The sequence below is a fragment of the Phaenicophaeus curvirostris genome, chromosome 7, assembly GCF_032191515.1.
Source record: "Phaenicophaeus curvirostris isolate KB17595 chromosome 7, BPBGC_Pcur_1.0, whole genome shotgun sequence".
NCBI classification, from domain to species: domain Eukaryota; kingdom Metazoa; phylum Chordata; class Aves; order Cuculiformes; family Cuculidae; genus Phaenicophaeus; species Phaenicophaeus curvirostris.
Window position 1 is genome coordinate 4126536 of NC_091398.1, and position 23088 is coordinate 4149623.

At 45.1% G+C, this 23088-nt stretch overlaps 1 protein-coding gene across 17 annotated transcripts in view; it reads right to left on the bottom strand.

Annotated features, from left to right (window-relative positions):
- The window catches only part of LRRFIP1 (LRR binding FLII interacting protein 1), a 125047-nt gene that overhangs the window by 92845 nt on the left and 9114 nt on the right, over nt 1-23088 (bottom strand). The window contains exon 1 of one of the 17 annotated variants that reach the window (XM_069860575.1): nt 18255-18273. The exons of the other annotated variants lie outside the window; for them this stretch is intronic. The gene's annotated coding sequence lies outside the window, so the exon portion shown is untranslated. Of the gene's footprint in view, nt 1-18254; nt 18274-23088 lie in introns of those variants that run through there. 17 annotated transcript variants of the gene reach the window in all.

The window sequence follows — 23088 nt, forward strand, 5'->3', positions numbered from 1 at the left end:
TGCTCATTCCCCTATGCTATCACTGTAAGGAAAGGAAAGAAAAAAAATAAAACTGGCCATTTTTCATCACATTCACGCTGTGAAGTTTCCCCATGACAACACAGCTGATTTGCGCAACACTATTTCTGTCGCTAACAAAAGAAACAAGAGATCAGGAACAAAAGGAAAATTGAGTGAGGAAGGCAAAAAAAAGGCCCTAGCACTAGAAATATGATTAAAGCATTACAGAATGGAGTCAGATGTATAAAGGCTACATGACTGGTAACAACCACATTCTCTCACTTGCGTGACGATCCCTAGCAGAGGGGGAAGAAATGAGGTTTCAAAGTCCTGTTTATTATAAATCTAAGGCCTGATGTAGTTGCGAGACTTAACGAGGAGACGGCAAATTTAAGTGCTGAGCTACAGCTCTAAAATTAGTCTCGTTAAATGCATTTACTACTGGCAAATGCCATTCTGATGACACGGAAGCCCAAAGAGGACAGCAGAATGCTGTGTGTTCCTCACAGCACACATCACCCTCCAAAGCCAGATTTCTTAGTGGCCAGCAGGTATCGATGTGCTTCGTAAACCTAATTCTTAGTGGTTTTTTATGGACTCTGCTGTGTTTCCATAGCATGAATGGTATTGAAGCACCCAGCTTCAGTCCCTCAGCGACATACAGCACCAGCACTGCTCCAAATCCAGCAGAACTGCCCAGAGCTGTGACAATAAAAACAGATGTTCAAGTGCTCAGACAGAGGCAGAGCTCTGCTAAATATAAGTAGGAGATTATACTGCTGAACTTAAAGAAGCATCAGAATTGAAAGCATGCAACCGCATTCTCTGACACACACTGTATATAAAAATAAGCCTTTCCTCCTTAAATCGGTCTTTCGTTCTTCACTGTGACATTTAAACCTTTTGTGCTACAGGGGTATTTCATCCTGAATTTAGCACATTTCTTGTGCTTTTTAATCCTTCAAATGTGTTCACTGAAACAGCATCACATGAGATTCACACTGCGCTGCTCCCAGGCACCTGCAGTCTCAGCTCCCCAAGCAGTGGTCTGGCTCCACATCACTGGGCTTTCTAGGAAACTGTGTCCAAGAGAAATTGGAACACTTGCACACCAAAAAATCGTTGTCAAGTTCTTCTTTTTTATTAGTATAAAATATAAGCACCAATTCTCTTCTCGTTACTGCTGTCACCAACAGTTGTTCAGACTGGAAATGATGAGAATCAGTCTTAAATATGAACCTTTTTCCTTGGAGTCAGATATTTCTACACAGGTTTCCAGTCTCATGGACACAAACCTGCAAGGGTCATTTATCCAAAGCATTCAGAGAACACACCAGTGGGATCTGCAGCATTCTCATCATTAAACCTTTGGTTACTAAATGGTGTTGGTCCCAATGGGGTAAAGCCACACTGGAGAGAGGCACTCAGCCTACACATCCTGCTCCACGGTCTCCAAGCTGAGCCTTAATGACAAAGACATGAGCAAAAAAAGCACACAACCACAGAGATGAGAGCATGCGCAAGGTGGTTTTGAAGTCAGAGACCTCAAGAAATCATTTCCAGGGGTCTGAGCATTAGGGTTTTGGTTTCCAGCTCACTGGTAATCGACAGGATTCAAAGGGTTTAAGCTGCTCAAGAAGACTTGTGGACAAAGGCCGAGCGAGTTGATGCTGTTCTGCCTGGAGAAGAGAAGGGAGACCTTAGAGCAGCTTCCAGTACTGAAAGGAGGTCCAGGGAAGCTGAGGAGCAACTTTTTACAATGGCCTGGAGCGACAAGATGAGGGGGAATAGCTTTAAATGGGAAGGGGGAAGATTTAGATTAGACATTAGGAAGAAATTCTTGACAATAGGGGTGGTGAGGCCCTGGCCCAGGTTGCACAGAGCAGTGGTGGCTGCCCCATCCCTGGAGATCTTCAAGGCCAGGTTGGATGGAGCTTTGAGCCATTGGATCCAGTGGGAGGTGTCCTTGCCCATGGCAGGGGGTTGGAACTGGATGGGCTTTGACGTCTCTTCCAACCCAAACCATTCTGTGATTCTATGAAAGCAGACTGAACCAAGAGGTTATTACGCTTTATTAATGCAGAGGTGTTTACAGGACATTGTATTTAAAAATGGGCAGTGTCTTGATTTTTCCATTTCTAAACTTAAACCAAAATCAACAACAGCCTATATTAAAAATTGAAGTGCCCATCAGCTGCATCATTAGTAAAGCAGAGCCCAATAACGTTTTAGTTTCACAACAACTTATAAATAAACCACTTCAGCAAACTCAACAAGACAGGAACCTCAGAGAGCAACACAGTGAATTTTTAACCCAGTTCTCCAGCAAAACCCTGGTTAATCCAGGCAAAACCCTTTTATTCTTATCCCGTGCTCAGCATTAGTTTTTATATTTGCCAGCTGACACTTGGTTCGTTCACATACCCAAGTGGGACAGGTTGCAAAACAGAAGGAGAGGCCCATGAAAACAACCCCCAGGCTAAAGTCAGGCTCCCACCCACACTGTCATAGAATCACTTTCTTGGAAAAGACCTTTGAGTCCAACCGTATCTGTCCACTACTAAACCAGATCCCTGAGCACCTCATCTACCTCTCCTTTAAACATCTCCAGGGATGGTGACTCCACCACCTCCCTGGGCAGCCGTTCCAGTGCACAAGAACCCTTTCAGTGAAGAAATTTTTCCTGATGTCTAATCTGAACCTGCCCTGCTCAATTTGAGGCCAAATCTTCTGTCGATGTAGAAAATACACGGTTTGCAGCACTGGGAGCAGTGGAAGAAGTTCAATCCTTCAAAGCAAAATCCATCTAGGCTAAATTCTTCATGAACACTTGATTTCACCTGCAAGAGGTTTTATTCTCAGCGTCAGGGCTGGAAGCAATGAGAGCATCTGTGCTGTAAAAAGCTTTCCAGAAGCCTAGTGATGCATCCTTGCTTCCACTAGAGGAATAACAGCACCCATCTGATTTCAGTTCCTTCACACAAAGATAAGGCTTAGCCACACCAGACACAAATGGCTCAACTGAACACAAGGCTCTGAGTGTACTTTTCAACTTAACCTCCCTGATCCCCTTCCTGTAGCTGTATTATATGCTCACCGTGAGCCTTGCTATGGTCTGCATAATTCCCACCAGTTTAAATGGGAAAAGGTTTGGGACTTGTCGGGACCCACGAGAAGACACAGTCAACTCCAAGAATCAACCAGCAGTTATTCTCAGCCTTTCCTCTCAAATACTGCGTGAATCTACGTACTTTTTCGATGACGACTGCACCGTGGTACCAGGCAGAGGGGGAATGGGAAACTCCAAACTAAGAAAACAATTTGTCTCGATGACTGTGCAACTGACATTCAAATTCCATCTTGAAATCCAAGAGTTGCCAATATTAAAACAGTATAAAGTGTAAGGAAAAAGCTGAAGTTGCACTTCTATTAAAAATAAAAAGGATTGCGAAACAAATCTGGAATTTATCAGTCAAAAAAAGTTGAATGATTGACCATTTCCTGGTCCCTTATGCAACTAGGACAGAAATACAGGCAAAGAAAAATGATGTTTAGGCATTTCCAAAGTGCAAATAAAGGAACCACAACCTTAGCCCAGCACATCACCAACAGGTTTTTTTTGGTGGTTAAAATCTAGGAATGAATATCCTATCTTTTGATGAATAAGACATTAAATTCATGTTTAACCTTTAAAGAAACTGAAGAAATACCCAAGGGGCAGGACCAAGGCAGCTTTAATATCACAGAATCATAGAATGGTTTGGGTCGGAAGGGACCTCAAAGCCCATCAATGCCCACCCCCTGCCCCTCCCACTGGATCAGGGGCTCCAAGCTCCATCTAACCTGGCCTTGAACACCCCCAGGGATGGGGCAGCTGCCACTCCTCTGGGCAACCTGTGCCACCGCCTCACTGCCTTCATCATGAAGAATTTCTTCCTAATGTCTAATCTAAATCTTCTCCCTTCCAATTTAAAGCCATTTCCCCTTGCCCTGTCACTCCAGACCCTTGTAAAAAGTCCCTTCCCAGCTTTCATGGAGTCTCTTTCAGTACTGAATGCTGGTCTAAGGTATCCCCAGAGGCTCATCCGGGCTGAACAACCCCAACTCTCTCAGCTTGTCCTCATAGCAGAGGTGCTCCACCATCTTCATGGCCTCCTCTGGACCCATTCCACCAGTTCCATTTCCTTCCTATGCTGAGGATTCCAGATCTGAACACAGGACTCCAAGTGAGGTCTCACAAGAAAGGAATAGAGGATCAGAACCCCCCTCTCTGGCCAGGCTGGCCATGCTGCTTTGGATGCAGCCCAGGACATGGTTGGTGAGTGTACATTGGTGGGAAGCTGTAAAACCCTCTTCCCCCCTTCCTTGCAGCATAGTGCAGGGGTGGTGATTAACTTTTCATTAGCAGGAAAAGCGCTAGCACACAGCCTACTCACAATCCTGCCTGGAAGACTGGGATTATCCTCATATAAGGAAAAGTCCTGCAATCGGACGCAATCCTGCAGCGCTTCTAAACCCTGCGCAGGGAGATGGAGGGTAAATTCCTCTCACCGAGACATCAGTGAACTAGCCCAAGACTAACATGCACGTTCCATTTCTGCATCTCTTCCATCCTACTCGTTTTCGCAGGCATCCAACTGCAACCACCTCTTCCTTCACATCACTACAGCTCTAGCAGCTAGAGATGAGAGGTTACAGATCCCACTAACGACCGCCTAAGGCATTAATTCCCTTCCACAGTATCATTTTAAGTTTATTACAAGTGCTCAGGTGACTAATTTGCGCATTCAGACAGTGGCAGATTAAGTTAAGCATCCTCTCTGTAAACACCACACTCTACGGAGATGCAAATGCAACACAAAGAGCAAAAAAGCATCGCAAAGTTACCTCATTTGCCACATGCTTTTGGCTGAAAAATTCCAGCTGTTGGAAGTACAAGCTGTCAGACAAACAATCCTACTTAGGGACAGTCGTCCAAGCCAGCGCTACCTTGCTCACTTCCAGAAATCTGCCTAAAATCTGGAGTTTAGATTAACGGAATGGTTACTAATTTATGGGGTCCCCACCAAGTGCCTGAAGCTGAATAGTTTTTTTAATTCCTAATGCGGTAGTAATAGGAAAGTTATTTTTCCACGTGCTTGGATATTTATACGGCCTTATTTTTGGTGTGGTAAGCTGTTTGAGGATTTATACTGAACCTACAGCAGAGGAAAAGGAAAATATGTTACTCCGTGCATTCCCAGTAAGCCAACTACAGCTCTAGATGCCATACTTCATATATTTAGACTCAGGCAGAAACATCTTTACCTGAAAAAGCAGCAGCTAAAATAATAGGTTCATTTGGGTCTTATTAATGAAGGCTAACTCAAAGTTATTTACTTATTTCTGTTTTGATTAAGAAAAGGGCCTTGGCTTTGAGTGGAATTAACCTCAAAATGAACACACATTGTGAGTTTTCAGCACAGGAAGGACACGGATCTGTTAGAGCAGGTCCAGAGGAGGACATGAAGATGATCTGAGGGATGGAGCTCCTCCCATGTGAGGGCAGGCTGAGAGAGCTGGGGTTGTTCAGCCTGGAGAAGAGAAGGCTGCGGGGCAACCTTAGAGCAGTTTCCAGTCCTGAAAGGGGCTCCAGGAAAGCAGGAGAGGGGCTCTTGATCAGGGAGTGCAGGGATAGGATGAGGGGGAATGGTTTTAAGTTGAAAGAGAATAGATTTAGATGAGAAGAAACATTATCCTGTGAGGGTGGTGATGCTCTGGCACAGGATGCTCGGGGAAGTTGTGGCTGCCCCATCCCTGAAAGTGTTCAGAGCCAGGCTGGATGGGGCTTTGAGCAACCTCATCCAGTGGGAGGTGTCCCTGCCCATGGCAAGGGGTTGGAATTGGATGGGCTTTAAGATCTCTTCCAACCCAAACCGTTCTATGATCCTGTGATGATTCTATGATTTCTTTGTCACATTGGTCTTGTTCTGTCCTTAAGCTTTCACCATTGAGTTGGACATCAATGCACTCTGAATAAAACCAGAGACTGCAGAGAAAAAACTACTTTCACCAGCAGGGAAATCCCAAATGATAAGCTGCCATCATCATGAGTTTTGGAGGGGAGGAAAAAAACAAGGATTTAACTAAGTTTTAGAAATGATGAGCTGACTTTTACTCTTCAGGAGCAACTGCTGCCTCATCTTCCTCCTCCCACTCCCCAAACTCTTTACTCCTCAGGCAAAATTTCAACATTTTGGAAGCTGCTCAGTACTAAGCAAGGCAGCACCCACTTCATTTTGATACTCAGCCGTCATCTGCAACCCAGCAGCCTGGCCAACTCACAGCACCTACACTGCACTGCAGACAGCAGCAGCCCAGCAATCTGCTTTCTATTAGGGGCTACTCTATGTACAGATGGAGTTCATTAAAATAAGCACTGTGACAAAAAGCAAACCATTCACACGATAGCAGAGGGCTGCAGCTGTCGACCGACTCAGCCATCTCCACATAACTCTCATAACTACAGCGTGTAACACAACCCTGCCTTACTGGTTCGCCTCCCTGCAAGGGAATGACTGTGGGAAGATCCTCTCACCCTTCCCATCCAAGAGCAGAAAGGGTAAAGGGACCAGATCAGGTTCAAGATTACGTAAGTCACTCATCCTGCAAGCCCTCACCAATCCAAGCAGAGATTGGAGATACTAGCGTTGACCAGTCCTGGCATGAAAATTCTTTAACGAGGGACTTTGTGCTTGCCTGTACCTATTGAAGACTTTGTCGCACGTTCACAGTGGAAGAACGAAGGGGGCAAAGTTCTGTGATAGTTCTGTTTAATTTTAGAAACCGATTTCCACACCCCACTCCGTGAACCACATGAAGCCTGACCAAAGGTACGGGATCTTAAGCCCTTCCTTTTGTCAAGCACACACAAAGTCTTCATTTTCATGAAAGGTAAAGCCATTCTCAACTCACTGCAGTGTCGAGAAGCCAGACCTTTGTCACAAAAAGCAGCTTTAAGGGCAGGGACACACTAAGACACTATAAAGCTAGAGTTTTAGAGTGATTAGGAGAGTTTACACTGAATATTATTTTCTATTCTCCAGAAATTCAACACTATAAGTACACTTAGCATATCTACTATTATGAAATTATTCAATACAATGATTAATTTTGCTGCACAAGCTACATAAACTATATTATTTCCTCAAACTAGAGGACACAGAGGGTGGTGCTGGGCAGTGCACTTTGTTCTGAGGAAGGAGGATGTTCCATCCTCATTATACCAGTCCTGCTGCTGGTGATGCTGAAAGGAGTTGCACCTTCTGCCAGCAAGGAAAATCACTGTACTTTTGGCCAGAAGTGAGATTTAGGAGAGCTAAGCGGAGAGCAGATAAATAATGCCTTTGTCTGGCAGACCTGTTAACCTCAGACTTACCGGCTAAAGTGGAAAAGTGTTGGTGAACGAAGTCTATGTTCCAGAAATCTGCCACTTGCTCTGTGAAGCCTTGGTTTTAAGCCACAGTTCTGCTACAGCCCATTAGTCCTCACCAACACTGCAACTTCATCTTTACTTCTCCAACATGCAAGTTCCTTTAATTATATATGGAGAAATATTTATAAGAGTTCTAACACTGATTAGAAGAGTCAGAAAGGTCTGTAGCAGTAATTACAGGTACCAATCATAGCTCTATTTTTTCGATCTTTATTTTTCCCCCTTTAAATAATCAATTTGATCATCTATCATACTGGATTGCTCAGGATAATGGAGCTACTTCACTTAAGACAATCAGCAACTGAAATGAGTAAACACAAAGACGCTGATAGACAAGCTTTAGTATCCAAATAAAAGTCTGTATTTCCCCTCCTGTTCCAGCAAATCCCAAAAGCCACCCAGATATAAGAAATGGACTTTTGAGAAAGCATCAGACTGCTCTTAAGCTTTTAGAGAAACTTATCTTATCTCCACATGCATTTGGACCTCAGCTGACAATTTGTAGCAATGAGGGAGTCTAGTTTTTAGCTACAGAGCTATCCTCAAGTGATGTCTGTCTCATTACAGGCATCAGAGGTCTACGGGGGGACTGTCATAAGGGTAGGTGCTGTCACCTCTGAAGAGGAGCAGAAATAGGGGACTTGCAAAGGAGCGAGGCCACCAGGGGACCTCAAACTAGCAGTACAGTATCTGGCTCAACTGTAGTTCGTAGAATCATAGAATGGTTTGGGTTGGAAGGGATCTTTAAGCTTATCCAGTTCCAATCCCCCTGCCACGGGCAAGGACACCTCCCACTGGATCAGGTTGCTCCAAGCCACATCCAACCTGGCCTTGGACACCTCCAGGGATGGGGCAGCCACGACTTCCCTGGGAAACCTGGACCAGAGCCTCACCAACCTCACCATGAAGAATTTCTTCCCAATGTCTAATCCACATAATGCATGGATTTACTGTCCTGCAGCCTTCACTTTCACAGACCCAAACTTGCAACACTACTACCTGGTTTCACCCTATGATAATGTTAGTATCACATCCACAAAGCAGGGAGGTGTCTTCAGACACTCCTGCAGAAGCCCTTAAAAGCATCTGAACAGCAACAAGCGTGACAAGTTCTTCCTCTTTTAGGTGTGTGAGTTTTTTGAGCTCTCAGCTGTCATTTTCAATGTCTTTGACACAGCTCTCAGCTCAGATGGCAAGAGGTTGCAACATAACCTTGCATAAGAAATTAGCTAAGCATTCAGTCTTACTACATGGAGGGAAAAAAACCACCCAACTGCAAACGTAATGCAAAGCTCTGATGTAGTTTTTCACTGTTATTCAGTCTTTTTACCAGAAGGAAAAGGGGTTTCAGGGAGGCCTTATGGCTTCAGAGAGACCTTATGGCAGCCTTCCAGTTCCTGAAGGAGGCCTACAGGAAAGCTGGGGAGAGGCTCTTTATCAAGGAGTGCAGGGATAGGATGAGGGGAAAGGTTTTAAGGTGAAAGAGGGGACATATTGATGAGAACTTCGGAAGAAATATTTTCCTGTGAGGGTGGTGAGGCCCTGGCACAGGTTGCTCAGATAAGTTGTGGCTGCCCCATCCCTGGAGGGGTTCAAGGCCAGGTTGAGTGGGGCTTTGAGCAACCTGATCCAGTGGGAGGTGTCCCTGCACGTGGCTGGGGGTGGAACTGGATGGGCTTTAAGGACCCTTCCAACCCAAACCATTCAATGATTCTATGATTCCATGCAGTACACATACACAAGCTTACAAAGCCCATGCAGAGACATGTGTCATCTGTTGCCAGTAACTGAACTACGACCTTGCTCTTGTTGGTTGCACACACTCCCCACATCCAGGTTTGTTGCCAAGAGTGGGAAGAACAGGTGAAACCAATAGTTCTGTTCCTGAGCCTTAACAGGATGCTTTTCTAGCTCTTCTTTTCCAAAAGCTCTTTGAGACTCCTGCTAAACAGCCATGGTCTAAAGCCAGTAAAACTAGGATCAGGAGAAGAGTCAGGATGCCAAAAACCTTGGATGTGAGGAAATGACTCTGGTCCAAAGGCAGTGATAAAAGGTACACTACATGCAACAGCTGCCAGAACTATTAAAAGTCTCTTGGCTTGTCCTGTCCACTCTTTCACCTCATTCATTAACTCGTAAGTCCTACCGATTCTCTTCTCCAAGATAAATATTTAAAATTCTATAGTATGAACTTGCCAGAGTTTGGGGATGGGGGAGGGATGAGATAGACATGATGACTTCTCAGTCTTGTACTGGAAAAACGATGTATTAGAAATGCAGAAAAACTGTTGAGCACAAAAGCTCATTTTCTTTAGATTTCATTAATAAATAAATATTGCTTCTATATACATACTTGTCTTCTAAAAGTATCGTGACCCAACAACCATCACACAGAGCTCATACTCACAACAAGTAGGACCAAGTGCAATTTTTACTGAGCTCAGGCTATGGTTTATAAAGCACAATTCCATCCAATGTAATCACTTTGGAACAGATTTCAGACGCTAAGGATCAACACCCTCCCTGGAGGTGTTCAAGGCCAGGCTGGATGGGGCTTTGAGCTACCTGATCCAGTGAGAGGCATCCCTGTCCATGGCAGGGGGTGGAACTGGATGATCTTTAAGGTCCTTCCAGCCCAAACCGTTCTATGATTCTGTAACAGTGGATTAAAGCCATCCTGACAAAGTTAAGGATTGGCTGCATCAAGGGTAACTTTCCAACCAGTTTATCTCAATCATAATCCCTTAATTTTGGCTACCTATCTTGCCACATCCAGGCTGGAAAACGAAGTCTTCTACAACAAAAAAAATAAAAGGCCTCAATACGCTCTCACTGATGTCCAAGATGCTGACCCCAAAAAAAGCTGCCACAGATCTCTAATCCGTCTCAGAAGGGAATTGCAAATTAGCCAGCAACACACACAGGGAGAAAAGCTCTGTCACCTGTCTGTGACCCCAACCTGGAGAGTGAGCCTGCTCATGTTTTGACCTACTTCATCCAAAATAACTGGTCAGCACATTTTGAGCTGAGGCAAAACACAAACCCCAAAGGGAAGAAAGGATAAGAAAGAAAAAAAAAGAAAAGAGACTATATTTCACTTCCAGAGAAGTAATTATTTTTCTCCTGTAAGGAGTTATCTTTGTCATTTGATTGCATGTGTGAGTCAGCAGCAGGGAGGGGAAGAAGACAGAACCGTTAGGGCAGGAAGCTCATTCCTGTGACACCCTGCTTAGCAAAAAACCACAGGCATCGCCCCAGCTGAGCTACATGCCCTGCCAGAGCTGGTTTTGCTTCACCCCTCAAACAAAAGGAAACAGCATCGTGGGGGAAGTGATTGCTTAGAATTGCAGAACGACCTGAGTTGGAAGGGACCCACAAGGATCATCGAGTCCAGCTCCTGTCCCTGCAAAGGACAACCCCAGCATTCACACCATGGGGCTGAGGGCATTGGCCAAATGCTTCTGGAATATTGTCAGGATTGGTGCCGTGACTGCTTCCCTGGGAGCTGTTCCAGTGCTCCACCACCCTCTGGGGGAAGAACCTTCTCTTAATGTCCAATCTAACCCACCCCGGGCACAGCTTCCTGCCATCGGTCACTCAGCACCTGCTCCTCCTCCTCTCCTTGTGAGGATGCAGTAAACTATGATGAGGTCTCCCCTTAGCCTCCTCTTTAGGCTGAACAGACAAAGCGACTTCAGCCGCTCCTCATACAACTTTGTGGCCACCTCTGGATGCTCTCCAGTAGCTTTATACCCTTTGTATACTGTGGCACCCAAAACTGCCCCCAGTACTCAAGGCGAGGCTGCACCAGCGTGGAGTAGAGCAGGACAATCCCCTGACCAGCTGGCGATGCTGTGCTGGATGCACCTCAGGACATGGTTGCCCTCTTGGCTGCCAGGTCTCACTGTTGGCTCACAGAATCATAGAATCGCCAGGTTGGAAGAGACCCACCGGATCATCGAGTCCAACCATTCCCACCAATCTCTAAACCATATCCCTCAATACCTCATCCACCTGTCCCTTAAACACCTCCAGGGAAGGTGAATCAACCACCTCCCTGGGCAGACCATTCTATTGCCTAATAACCCTTTCAGTGAAGAATTTTTTCCTTATGTCAAGCCTGAACCTCCCCTGGAGGAGCTTGAGGCCATTCCCTCTCGTCCTGTCCCCTGTCACTTGGGAGAAGAGGCCAGCACCCTCCTCTCTACAACCTCCTTTCAGGTAGCTGTAGAGAGCAATGAGGTCTCCCCTCAGCCTCCTCTTCTCCAGGCTAAACAACCCCAGCTCTCTCAGCCGTTCCTCATAAGGCCTGTTCTCCAGCCCCTTCACCAGCTTCGTTGCTCTTCTCTGGACTCGCTCCAGAGCCTCAACATCCTTCTTGTGGTGAGGGGCCCAGAACTGAACACAGGATTCGAGGAGCGGTCTCACCAGGGCCGAGTCCAGAGGGAGAATAACCTCCCTGGACCTGCTGGTCACGCCGTTTCTGATACAGGCCAAGATGCCGTTGGCCTTCTTGGCCACCTGGGCCACTGCTGTGTGCTCATGTTCAACTGCTGCCAACCAGAACCCCCAGATCCCTCCTTTCTGCAGGGCTGCTCTCCAGCCTCTCACTCCCCAGTCTGTACGGATCCAGTCCCAGAAGCTTGGGAGCTCAGAAACGGAGGATACAGGTGCACCATAACTGGGTTCTGCTCACGTCTGCACAGGTCAGGCAAGACTTAAGCATCATTTTCCCCCTATCTCTTACAGAAGGGCAACTGCTTTCCCAGCGCACTGGATGGACCTGCAGTATCATGCTACCTCCCTTAATGATGCCCAGACAAGGCATAAATTCCAAGGAGCTGTCAAAATCAACACCAGTACTTTGCTCTCAAAGATATTTTAAGGTATCAGATGCATCCCTCCTTTCTCTCCCCTGCTTTTGCATGATCACCAACTTATTTGTCCCTTTTTCCCCTTCGGAATAAGCTCTGCAGTTGCAAAGCGTGGCATCTGACTGTACCCGAAGTATAGATTTTCCTGTGGTACTCTGCCAGGATCACTTTTTTCTTGGTTTGAGCCAATGTCCAAGTGAGGAAAGTTCTCTCTCCATTTCCATGCCACCCATAACCTTTTCAAGTGGAATTTCCAACAATGCTATGGAAAAAAAAGCTAACGCACAACAGAGTAAAACAAGCTCTTGGTAGTTTTCTGCACTCCACTAAAGCATAACCAAAAAAAGACTGAAACTTTTTTATGTGATGAGCTTAGAATATTCCATAATGAGAGGATGAGCTGCATGCAAATGAGAAAGCAGTCATACAGAACACTGATTATCTTCTAAAAGCAGGAACATTAAATGGCATTCAAGCAAAACAAACGCCGAGTACTTTGACATCTGACTACTGAAGCATTTGAAGGCACTACCAGGACTTTCTCTCATGCCCCTGAGCTAGTCCAGTTCTAAAATAAGCACTGTGCGAGAAACTGGGAAGGCTTCTAGGAAGCTGTAGGATATTTTCTTTGCCTTGGGGTTTGATTTTTACGTCGCATAATCTCACAGCATAAGCAGCCAAACAGGATGAGGAGATAAACCACCAGAGCACAACTTGATTGTTGTGCTCAGACTCAGCCTTCAGTTCAGAGAGCTTTCATTTGAGAGGGACTTCTATACTGAAAGCTTGATTTGACTTTATAAATGGGAAAAAGAAGAGTCTCCAGCTCCCTTAAAACTTAAGAAGCAAGGACACTTTGAAGTCTTGATTGAGCTGCAGTGTCACACGCGGCAGTGGCACAGCCTGAATGAACAGCCTTTCAGAACCAAGGAATCCCAGCATCTCACTAATCAAACAACACTCAGGAGGAATACTCATGCATAAATAATTATTTCTGCCCTTCAGAGATAAAGTTTGAATTCAGCAGAATTAAGACCAGCAGTTGATGAGTAAGAGTGCAAAAGCTGGCCAAGAGCCATCACTTCAAGGAATTAAAGTATTTATTGCAGACTCCCACCCAGCCTAAGTATTTTCATGCACTATAAAAACAGGCCTAGTTTAAGAACTATTGTGCAAGAAAAGTTGCTTCAATTTAATAATTAAGAGTACAGAAGACTGTCAACAAGAGCCATTATGTTCTATAAAAGCAAATCTAACTTTTTTACTTCCTGAGGTGTCACCCGTACAATCAGGTTGCACTTCTGGAAGAACTCACTGCAACGCTAGAGAATTGGAAATTAAATGCATTTATGCAAGTGCCCTGCTTTGGCAGCATCAGGATGAATATCCCATCTCACCGCACCCAGTCTGCCAGCAGTTCCCAAAGCAAAACCAAACTGAACACAGTCTGACAATAATTAAACAAATAAACCATATAACTACTCTATTAGACATTTCTAAAGCAAGTACATAACATTTTAGAATCATAGAATGGTTTGGGTTGGAAGGGACCTTAAAGCCCATCCAGTTCCAACCCCTACCATAGGCAGGGACGCATCCCACTGGATCAGGGGCTCAAAGCCCCATCCAACCTGGCCTTGAACTCCTCCAAGGATGGGACAGCCACGACTTCTTTGGGCAACCTGGGCCAGGACCTCCCCACCCTCATCATTAAGAATTTCTTCCTAATGTCTAACCTAAATTTAATTTAATGGCCTCAAGCTCCGCCAGGGGAGATTTAGGCTGGACATTAGGAAAAAATTCTTCACTGAAAGGGTCATTGGGCACTGGAACAGGCTGCCCAGGGAGGGGCTTGAGTCACCTTCCCCGGAGGTGCTTAAGGCACGGGTGGACGAGGTGCTGAGGGACATGGTTTAGTGTTTGATAGGAATGGTTGGACTCGATGATCCAGTGGGTCTCTTCCAACCTGGTTATTCTATGATTCTATAATTTTGAAAGAAGCAATTCAATCTGTGATTTTAAATATCTGGATTCCCCTTTTGTGCCATACCACACCTTCCCTATTCTCCTCAGTATCCATCAAAAAGCAAATCCAGCTGCAGTAACCACTTACTGCATCGCAAATGGAATTCTGTCAAGCTTAGCACATTAAAGAGAAGAGTAGAAGTGTGCTGTTGCTATATATAACCTGGCTACCTGGTGCACAGAATGGCTGAATAATATGGCCTGCGTGACACCGAATGCAAGTTCTCCTGGGTAGGGGAAAGACAGAGGTCTTCCTTTGGACATCCTCGAGAACATTATGCTGTCTTTGGTCATTTGAAAGTAACAGGAGTGCATACAAAACAGAAATACAAATAGGATCCAGTATTTGGAAAGATTCATCACACAGATCGCTTATACTTCTTTATTTAATTACTTCAAGCCAACAAAAGACTTGCTTAAACCAAAGCAGCAGAAATAAAGATTTTAGGATGTAAGTAGACAAAATATTCAGGAGTTAAGTTATACAACGCACAGGGTTTTTCTCAACATAAGAAGGATATGGAACTGTTGGAACGGGTCCAGAGGAGGCTACAAGAATGACCTGAAGGCTACAGCACCTCTCATAGAAGTTGGGTTTGTTCAGCCCGGAGAAGGCTCCGAGGAGACCTTATAGTGCCTGAAGGGGCTACAAGGAAGCTGGGGAGGGACTGTTTACAAAGGCTTGTGGTGATAGGACTAGGGGCAATGGGTATAAACTGGAGAGGGGCAGATTTAGACTAGACATAAGGAGGAATTTCTTCATTGTGAGGGTGCTGAGGCCCTGGCCCAGGCTGCCCAGGGAAATCGTGGCTCCCCCATCCCTGGAGGTGTTCAAGGCCAGGTTGGATGGGGCCTTGGGCAGCCTGATCTAGTCCGCGGTGTCCCTGCCCATGGCCAGGGGTAGGTTGGATGATCTTTAATGTCCTTTCCAACCCAAACTATTCTATGATCTGTCTGCTACCTTGGGCTGCAGCATCAGATCTCATCAGCATCAAAGCTTTCCCTTAAAAGGCCTTTGCTTCCTTCCCCTCACCTTCTCTTTTTCAGAACAACCTACCTAAAAACACGTTCAGGAAACCTTCATGTATGTATTAAGACAAGATTGTGGGATTTATCCTACACAGAAATAAACAAAGACCATTGTGGTTATGCAGTCTGTGAGAGGCTGCAGGCCTTCCCAAGATGACACTCGGATTTGCAAGGCTGCTAGACAGCATCTCTCTGCCACTGCCCACAGTGTACATTCCTGGAACATCCTCAAGTTAATGTCAAAAACCCAACTGAAATGTATTTTTGTCCTGACTACACTTTGGCATGTGTCTCTCCAGCATCTGGTAGCACTGCCCACTCAGCACAGCACGGTTTCTCCACATCTCAGGTGTTGCACAGCCTGTTCTCTCACAGACAACACTTGGCAGCGTTCATGTCAGCCTTACTTTCCCAGACTGCACAAACTCAGTTATACAGATACTGCACTATTTAAACTGTTGAGAAGGCAAAATAATAGTTATATTACCTCTACTAAGCACTCATGGCAACAATTTTGATCCTCAGTCCTACAGCTCGTCACCAGCAACAGGAAAATGAACGTGTTGCGATGCCTAACGTAAGCTGTCACGGTAAGATGGGTGTGCAGAGCCTATCTCCAAAAAATATTAAATATATTTGTTAAAACAAGGGATAATACTACAGAAGCTACTCGAAACCACGGACACTCAATGTTGCTTGACCATCCTTTCAAAAAATAAGTCCGAGATAAGTTTTCAGTAGTGAAGAAGTTTTCATATGCGCTCAGTAGCACTTTCCTTTACCCAGCCATGCATTTGAAAACAGACATTATCCTCCTCCATCATTTAAGAACCTTTTGTCCTGGAAAGGGCTGACCTCAACTTCAGGATTTTAAAAAAAAAAAAAAAGTACTTAGCTGCAAGCAGTAGTTTATAAGGGGGAGTTAAAAACATAAACATTCAAGCTATCAACTCTGAAGAGAGGGTTCAGTCTATGCTTGCACAGCACTTTCAATAAGTCAGAAACATCTACAATGACATAAATCTAATACACAAAATTATTTCCTCAAACCTTGTAGGTACACTTTGATTTTCTGCCACAAACAGAGAGATCAGATAATTTCAAATCATGTTAATAATAATAATATTAATAATGATGATGATTCCCTTCTAGTCTGCTCTTGTGAGACCCCTCCTGGAGTCCTGCATTGAGTTCTGGGATCCCCAATGTAGGAAGGTTATGGGACTGTTGGAACAGGTTCAGAGAACGCTGCAGAGATGATCCATGGGCTGAAGCACCTCTGCTGTGAGGACAAGCTGAGAGAGTTGGGGTTGTTCAGCCTAGAGAAGAGAAGGCTCCAGGGAGACCTTAGGGCAGCTTCCAGTACTGAAAGGGGCTCCAGGAAAGCTGGGGAGGGCAGTTTTACAAGGGTCTGGAGTGACAGGACGTGGGGGAATGGCTTTAAATTGGAGGGGGAAGATTTAGATTAGACATTAGGAAGAAATTCTTCACACTGAGGGAGATGAGGCACTGGCACTGGTTGCCCAGAGAAGTCGTGGAGGTCTTCAAGGCCAGGTTGGATGGGGCCTTGAGTAGCCTGGTCCAGTGGGAGGGGGGGCAGGGGGGGTTGGAACTGGATGAGCTTTGAAGTTCCTTTGAACCCAAACCATTCTGTGATTTAATGATGATAATATCCATAAAGCTATATTCTTACCTTGCTTCAAGAAATGAAAGACAACAGATTCTTACACGTAATGCAAAGATGCAAAACTGCAGATTACCTTTAGTGCACCTTTCTGTGGGTGGAATGTTCTCATTCACAAGCAGATTTAATCAAATTAGACTCATTAGACTGATTAAAATTAACTAAGCAATTTGGTAATAGACTATTTTATTGTGTTTACAATGTGATGTTTTATTGGACTACACAATAAGGCTTATAAGTTGCACAATGCTGTTTTTCATTACTTCAACTCCACTGACTTTATATGAGACTTAAAAAAGGACCTGGAGTCACCGTAATTACTGGAGAAGGGTAGAAGTCTCGTATATAAATTGTGTGAAGGACACTACAAGAGACCTCACCAGGGGAGACTAGTGTTGGTCTATATACAAGACATACGCGTGAATTTACCATATTCCAGAGAACTGTTGTAAAATTATCATTTGTTTTCACGCCCCCTACTACTTTACACTTCAGTCAAGCTCTGGACCACTTGTAACCTGCGTGCAAAAAGTGTTCGGGGACAGCAAGGTGGGAAAGGGTTGTATGTGATTCTTCCAATCGTCTCACCTTCGTGCAAAGAGGCTGCACTTCTGATTAACCTGAATCTTTCAATGACCTGTCACTCTCCCTCGGGCTACCTATGTTCTGATGGAAGAGCCAGGACACAGCAAATATAACCTGAAACCCTTCACTTGTAACATCAACCAAAGCAATGCCAAAACCTGCCTGAGCAAATCCAATTTAAGGAAAAGCATCGATATCCACAGAAACCACCTAAACAAAAGCCTGGTGAGCTTGCCTTTTCTTGTTAATTCAGCTGTAGGCTGCAGAGCACGGATAACAGCTTCTGCCGCATCGTGCTTTACCAGATCTTCTGTCCTTCAAGCACAAACATCAAACTTCAAACATTTAGTAACAGCATTCTAACCATGTCTTTGTAGGCGAGGAGCCAAGTTCTACACTCATTTTACAGAAAAATCACACAGAGGAAAGCTTACAGAGAAAATGGGTTTGAAAATTCACGCTTCTCATGGAATTTTAAGAGACCTGTTAAAAATAACTTCAAAAGATCCCAAAAATCACACTATCCTCCATATCTCCCGATTATATCTATATAAAACATGCTTTATTTACAAGATACACTTACCTGGCTGGCGGACGGGAATCACCCTCTCATGCCTGCTATCATTCCACAACCCATTCCCTCATGGGAAGAGGAATTCCCAGAGAGAGCCAGGACACATCAAGACAACTTGCCCCGACGGAGACAACACTGAGCAACCCATCAGCTCAGATTAAAGCTAAAAAAACAGCGTTGTTTAAGAAATGATTGGACAGCTTTTGTGTGGGGGTGAGACAGGATTAATGTATCCAAACTGGGTCTGAGCTCTAATGGATTACCTGGAGAACATGTTGTTCTAGCCCTTCCTAACAAGTGAGTTCAGTGTGGAATGCACTGCTTGTCTGCACAAGCCTCACTCAGCTGTGAAGTAAAAATGACCTTCGCAGCTATTTAGTGCAGTTCTTGACACCAAGGAACACCAGCAGGGCAAGGAAGACGATTCTCCTCCTCTACTCTGCTCTGGTGAGGTCCCACCTGGAGTCCCGTGGCCAGTTGTGGAATCCCCAACATGGTATGGATATGGAACTGGTGGAATGGGTCCAGAGGAGACCATGAAGGCAATCAGAGGGCTGGAGCACCTCTGCCCTGAGGACAGGCTGAAAGAGTGGGGGTTGTTCAGCCTGGGGAAGAGAAGGCTTTGGGGAGATTTTAGAGCAGCTTCCAGTACTGAAAGAGGCTCCAGGAAAGCTGGGCAGGGACTTTTTACAAGTGCCTGGAGTGACAGGATGAGGGGGAGTGGCTTTAAAGGGGAAGGGAGAAGACTTAGACTAGACATTAGGAAGAAATTCTTCCCTATGAGGGTGTTGAGGCCCTGGCCCAAGTTGCCCAAGAGCAGTGGTGGCTGCTTCATCCCTGGAGGTGTTCAAGGCCAGGTTAGATGGAGCTTTGAGCAGCCTGGTCCAGTGGGAGGTGTCCCTGCCCAACAGGCTGGAACTGGATGATCTTTACGGTGCCTTTCAACCCAAACCATTGCATGATTCTGTATCAACAGCGTAGGATACACAGCAGCAGCTCCCCGTTATCAGGGCTGTTCTTTGCTTGCTCACTTTTCTCCTAAGAAGAGTAGTCACCACCCAGCAGACACAATTACCACTTTTATCCTCAGTCTCTCATCCTATTTAACACTCTGATTGTGTCAATTGGACAGTTTAATGTCAGAACGAGCTGTGATTGAAAAATGACAGGTAACAAGTGGTGAGAGAATGGGAGAAACCAGAGCAACCGCTCAGCCCTTTGAGAATCACATTCCATCAGAAGGAATTGGAACAAACACTCAAGTCCCTTAAGGTTTACTGCCAGCTCCTGAGGTGCTACTAGCAGTCCTAGAAATGAGGTTTCATACCTGATCACTGCATTCACAGAGCATTATAGAATGGTTTGGGTTGGAAGGGACCATGAAGGTCATCCCTGGAGTGAGCAGGGACATCTTCAACCAGATCAGGTTGCTCAGAGCCCCAGACCTTGTACCTGAGGCATTAGAGTATTTTTTTTTTTGCACACTACATTCATTTTAGCCTGAAGAAGAGGAGGCTGAGGGGAGACCTCATTGCTCTCTACAACTACCTGAAAGGACGTTGTAGAGAGGAGGGTGCTGGCCTCTTCTCCCAAGTGACAGGGGACGGGACAAGAGGGAATGGCCTCAAGCTCCGCCAGGGGAGGTTTAGGCTAGATGTTAGCAAAAAAATCTTTACAGAAAGGGTCATTGGGCACTGGAACAGGCTGCCCAGGGAGGGGGTTGAGTCACCTTCCCTGGAGGTGTTTAAGGCATGGGTGGATGAGGTGCTGAGGGACATGGTTTAGTGTTTGATGGGAACGGTTGGACTCGATGATCCGGTGGGTCTCTTCCAACCTGGTTATTCTGTGTGAATTCTGTGTGAATTTTACAGTGGGATATCAAAGAGCAGACCTGTTATGCCAGCAGCACAGCTTGCAGACCTCAGACCAGCAACTCTAGGTAGCACAGAGCTCAACAAGCAGCTCAGTTCTGTGTTAACAGCTTGAACCCTCCCAAAAAAACCCATCAGGATAAACTGCGGCAAGAGCATCTCTCGCTACAAACCTATCCATCTTTGTTTTCTAATGCTAAATGTGTAGATTGCTTGGTTAGACAACAAGTGCTGGGTTACCAGATGCATTTCTGCTCGCCTGAAGATTGTTGTTGAGCCTGACAGGATCTATTTATTCCATCGGTGATACAAAAGCATTTCACTAGCACACTACAGAGAACCTTTCTTCACTTGCTCTCATTCACCAAATCAAGATTTTCTTTTTTCCCCCAGGGTAATTAGACAAGCATGTACAAATATTACTAAAAACACTACATAACCTTCTATAAATAAATCCACATATACCAACATTATCCCTTGTATCCACACACAAGCAGACTATTTCCCAGGGCCCCTGGAATCCTCCGCAGTTCATGTAAAGGTTAGGTCACACCCCTGTTTCGATGCATTCATTTCACACCAGGGCAGATTTAAATTTCGTATTTAATAGACAATGGAACAGCATGACCTTGAGGTGTCACAAAAAAATGTCCCAAAAGCCCACTTCAATTTTCAGCAGACGTTGATTCAGCATATTCATCAATGCAAACCCTCTCAGAGCTCAGCAACACACTCAGTAAAGGAAGAAAATCACAACCACTGCGCACATGCACACATTTCATGTGGGAGAAGGGATATTTTAAATAAAACAGCTTATGGGAAACATGCAGCTGCACAGCAAAGCAATGGGGCTGCACACCATTAAAATTTAAACTGATCTATTTTCTAAAAACACAAAGTTATATCTATTATTTCCCTAGCAACTCAATTGAAAGAGCTTGAAGTTTGCAATCAGAGGGAAATGAGAAGCAATTACACGCATAAAAACCAATCGGCTGTTATCTTTTACTGTCCGCAGTCAGCAAAAGCAAATACGATGCCACATTTCCACATGAAAACCGGAATACATTGGCACCAGCATAAACAGCCATGTCTGAAATACCTCAATCAAAAGCCATGTGTGTTTTAAAAGGGAAAAAATGTGAAGCTACAAGAGTCCGATAGGAGCCCAGAGATTTTTCCACATGTGAAGCACACCAAGAGCTTTTCCTGGCTCTCCTGTCATCCTAGTATGTCAGCTGATAAACGCTCCATAATTAGAAGACCCAAGAGGGGATGCCTGAAATCCATCTGACCCGAGGGAGCGAGTTGAAAAACCTGACCCAGCTTTTAGCGTGCCAGATGCTCCTGGATTCCGTGGCTGTCGACTGGAAGAGGCTGGCAAACGCAGACAGAAGAGACAGGCTCAACTAAATTCGGTATTTGAACGTGGGATTAGAGAAAGGATATTTTGGGACATAGGAAGTACTCAAAAGAGGAAGGCAAAGAAAAAGAGATATTAAATTTAAACCAGATGCTGGTGAAGGGAAAGGTGACAAGATATGCAAGAGCAGAGACCAAAAGGGAAGAAACATTGTTCTTTTAAATTCTCTGTGCAGAGCTTTGCACCGAAGGCATTGGTGGGATTGGGAGAACAGCCTGCCCAGTAAGACTGCTCAGACAGAGGCACCAGCACCTCATTGCAGGTAATATTAAAACTCAAGCCCCTGACCGACCAGCTAAACCAGTAAACGCACAAATAACCTGCTTTTGTGGAACTCATTTCCAGTAAGCTCTTCCATTCCAGGAAGTATAAATCAATGTGACGCTAATTACATCTAAAAACTGCATGTAATGACATTATGGTAGGAAAAACCCAACTCTGAGAATCTATTTTTGATTAGCCAAAAGCAGCTGGAGATACCATCTTGCTTGTTTCTTAGTTTGAATACAAATTGAACAATCCACATTCATTCACATAAACCTTCTGACAGCTAAGCGGAGAGAAAAACATTGCTCTGAAAGTTAACTATCATTTTTGCATTTCTTCACGGGCCAACAATAACAAGCACTGCCCTACCTAATCACCAGGTATTAAAAATAGGAACACAGCAGTGGTGAGGCACCTGGCAATTTTGGTTTTCCAAAAGCTCTGATTTCTTGTACAGCAACACAGAATCATAGAATGCTTTGGGTTGGACACAGGTCATCCAGTCCAACCCTCCTGCAGGAGCAGGGACATCTTTAGCCACATCAGGTTGCCCAAAGTCCCATCCAACCTGACCTTGAAGGTTTCCAGGGATGGGGCCTCCATCACCTCCCTGGGCAACCTCAGCACTCTCACTGTAAACAATTTCTTCCTCAAATCCAGCATAAATCTCCGCTCCCCTTATTTAAAACCATTACTTCTTGTCCTGTCACAGCAGGCCTTGCTACAAAGCCCCTCCCCAGCTTTCCTGGAGCCCCTTTCAGCACTGGAAGCTGCTCTAATGTCTCCCCGCAGCCTTCTCTTCTCCAGGCTGAACAATCCCAACTCTCACCCCAGCAGCTCTCAGGGCAGTGACCTGGCACTGTGGGGACCTGGCTTTCTCCAATAACCCCTGGGGACCAGAGAGGCAGAGCCCCCTCTGTCCCAACACCCTAAGACAATCTACAATACAAAAATGAAATCTAAACATTTCCCCTAAGAGCTCAGGAGCTCATGCAGCATCAAAGAACTTGACAGCACTCAGCATTTTTGCAAGTGCAGCGCCAGGATTAAGCTGTATCATAAAAGAAACCCTCATTTTGCACAAAAAAGCAACATACAGGAAGGAGAAGAGAGCTGTGATGAACGTACAAGGAACAAGAAGCAAGAGGGAACAAAGAGGCTTCCTCGCCACAACCAAGACTGGAACGCAGCTTGGATTTGGCAACATCAGATCACTTTCCCTGCTCATTGCCTCCAGCTCAGCTCTTAAATGCTGCAGTAGTATTTAGGTGGATAAAACCAG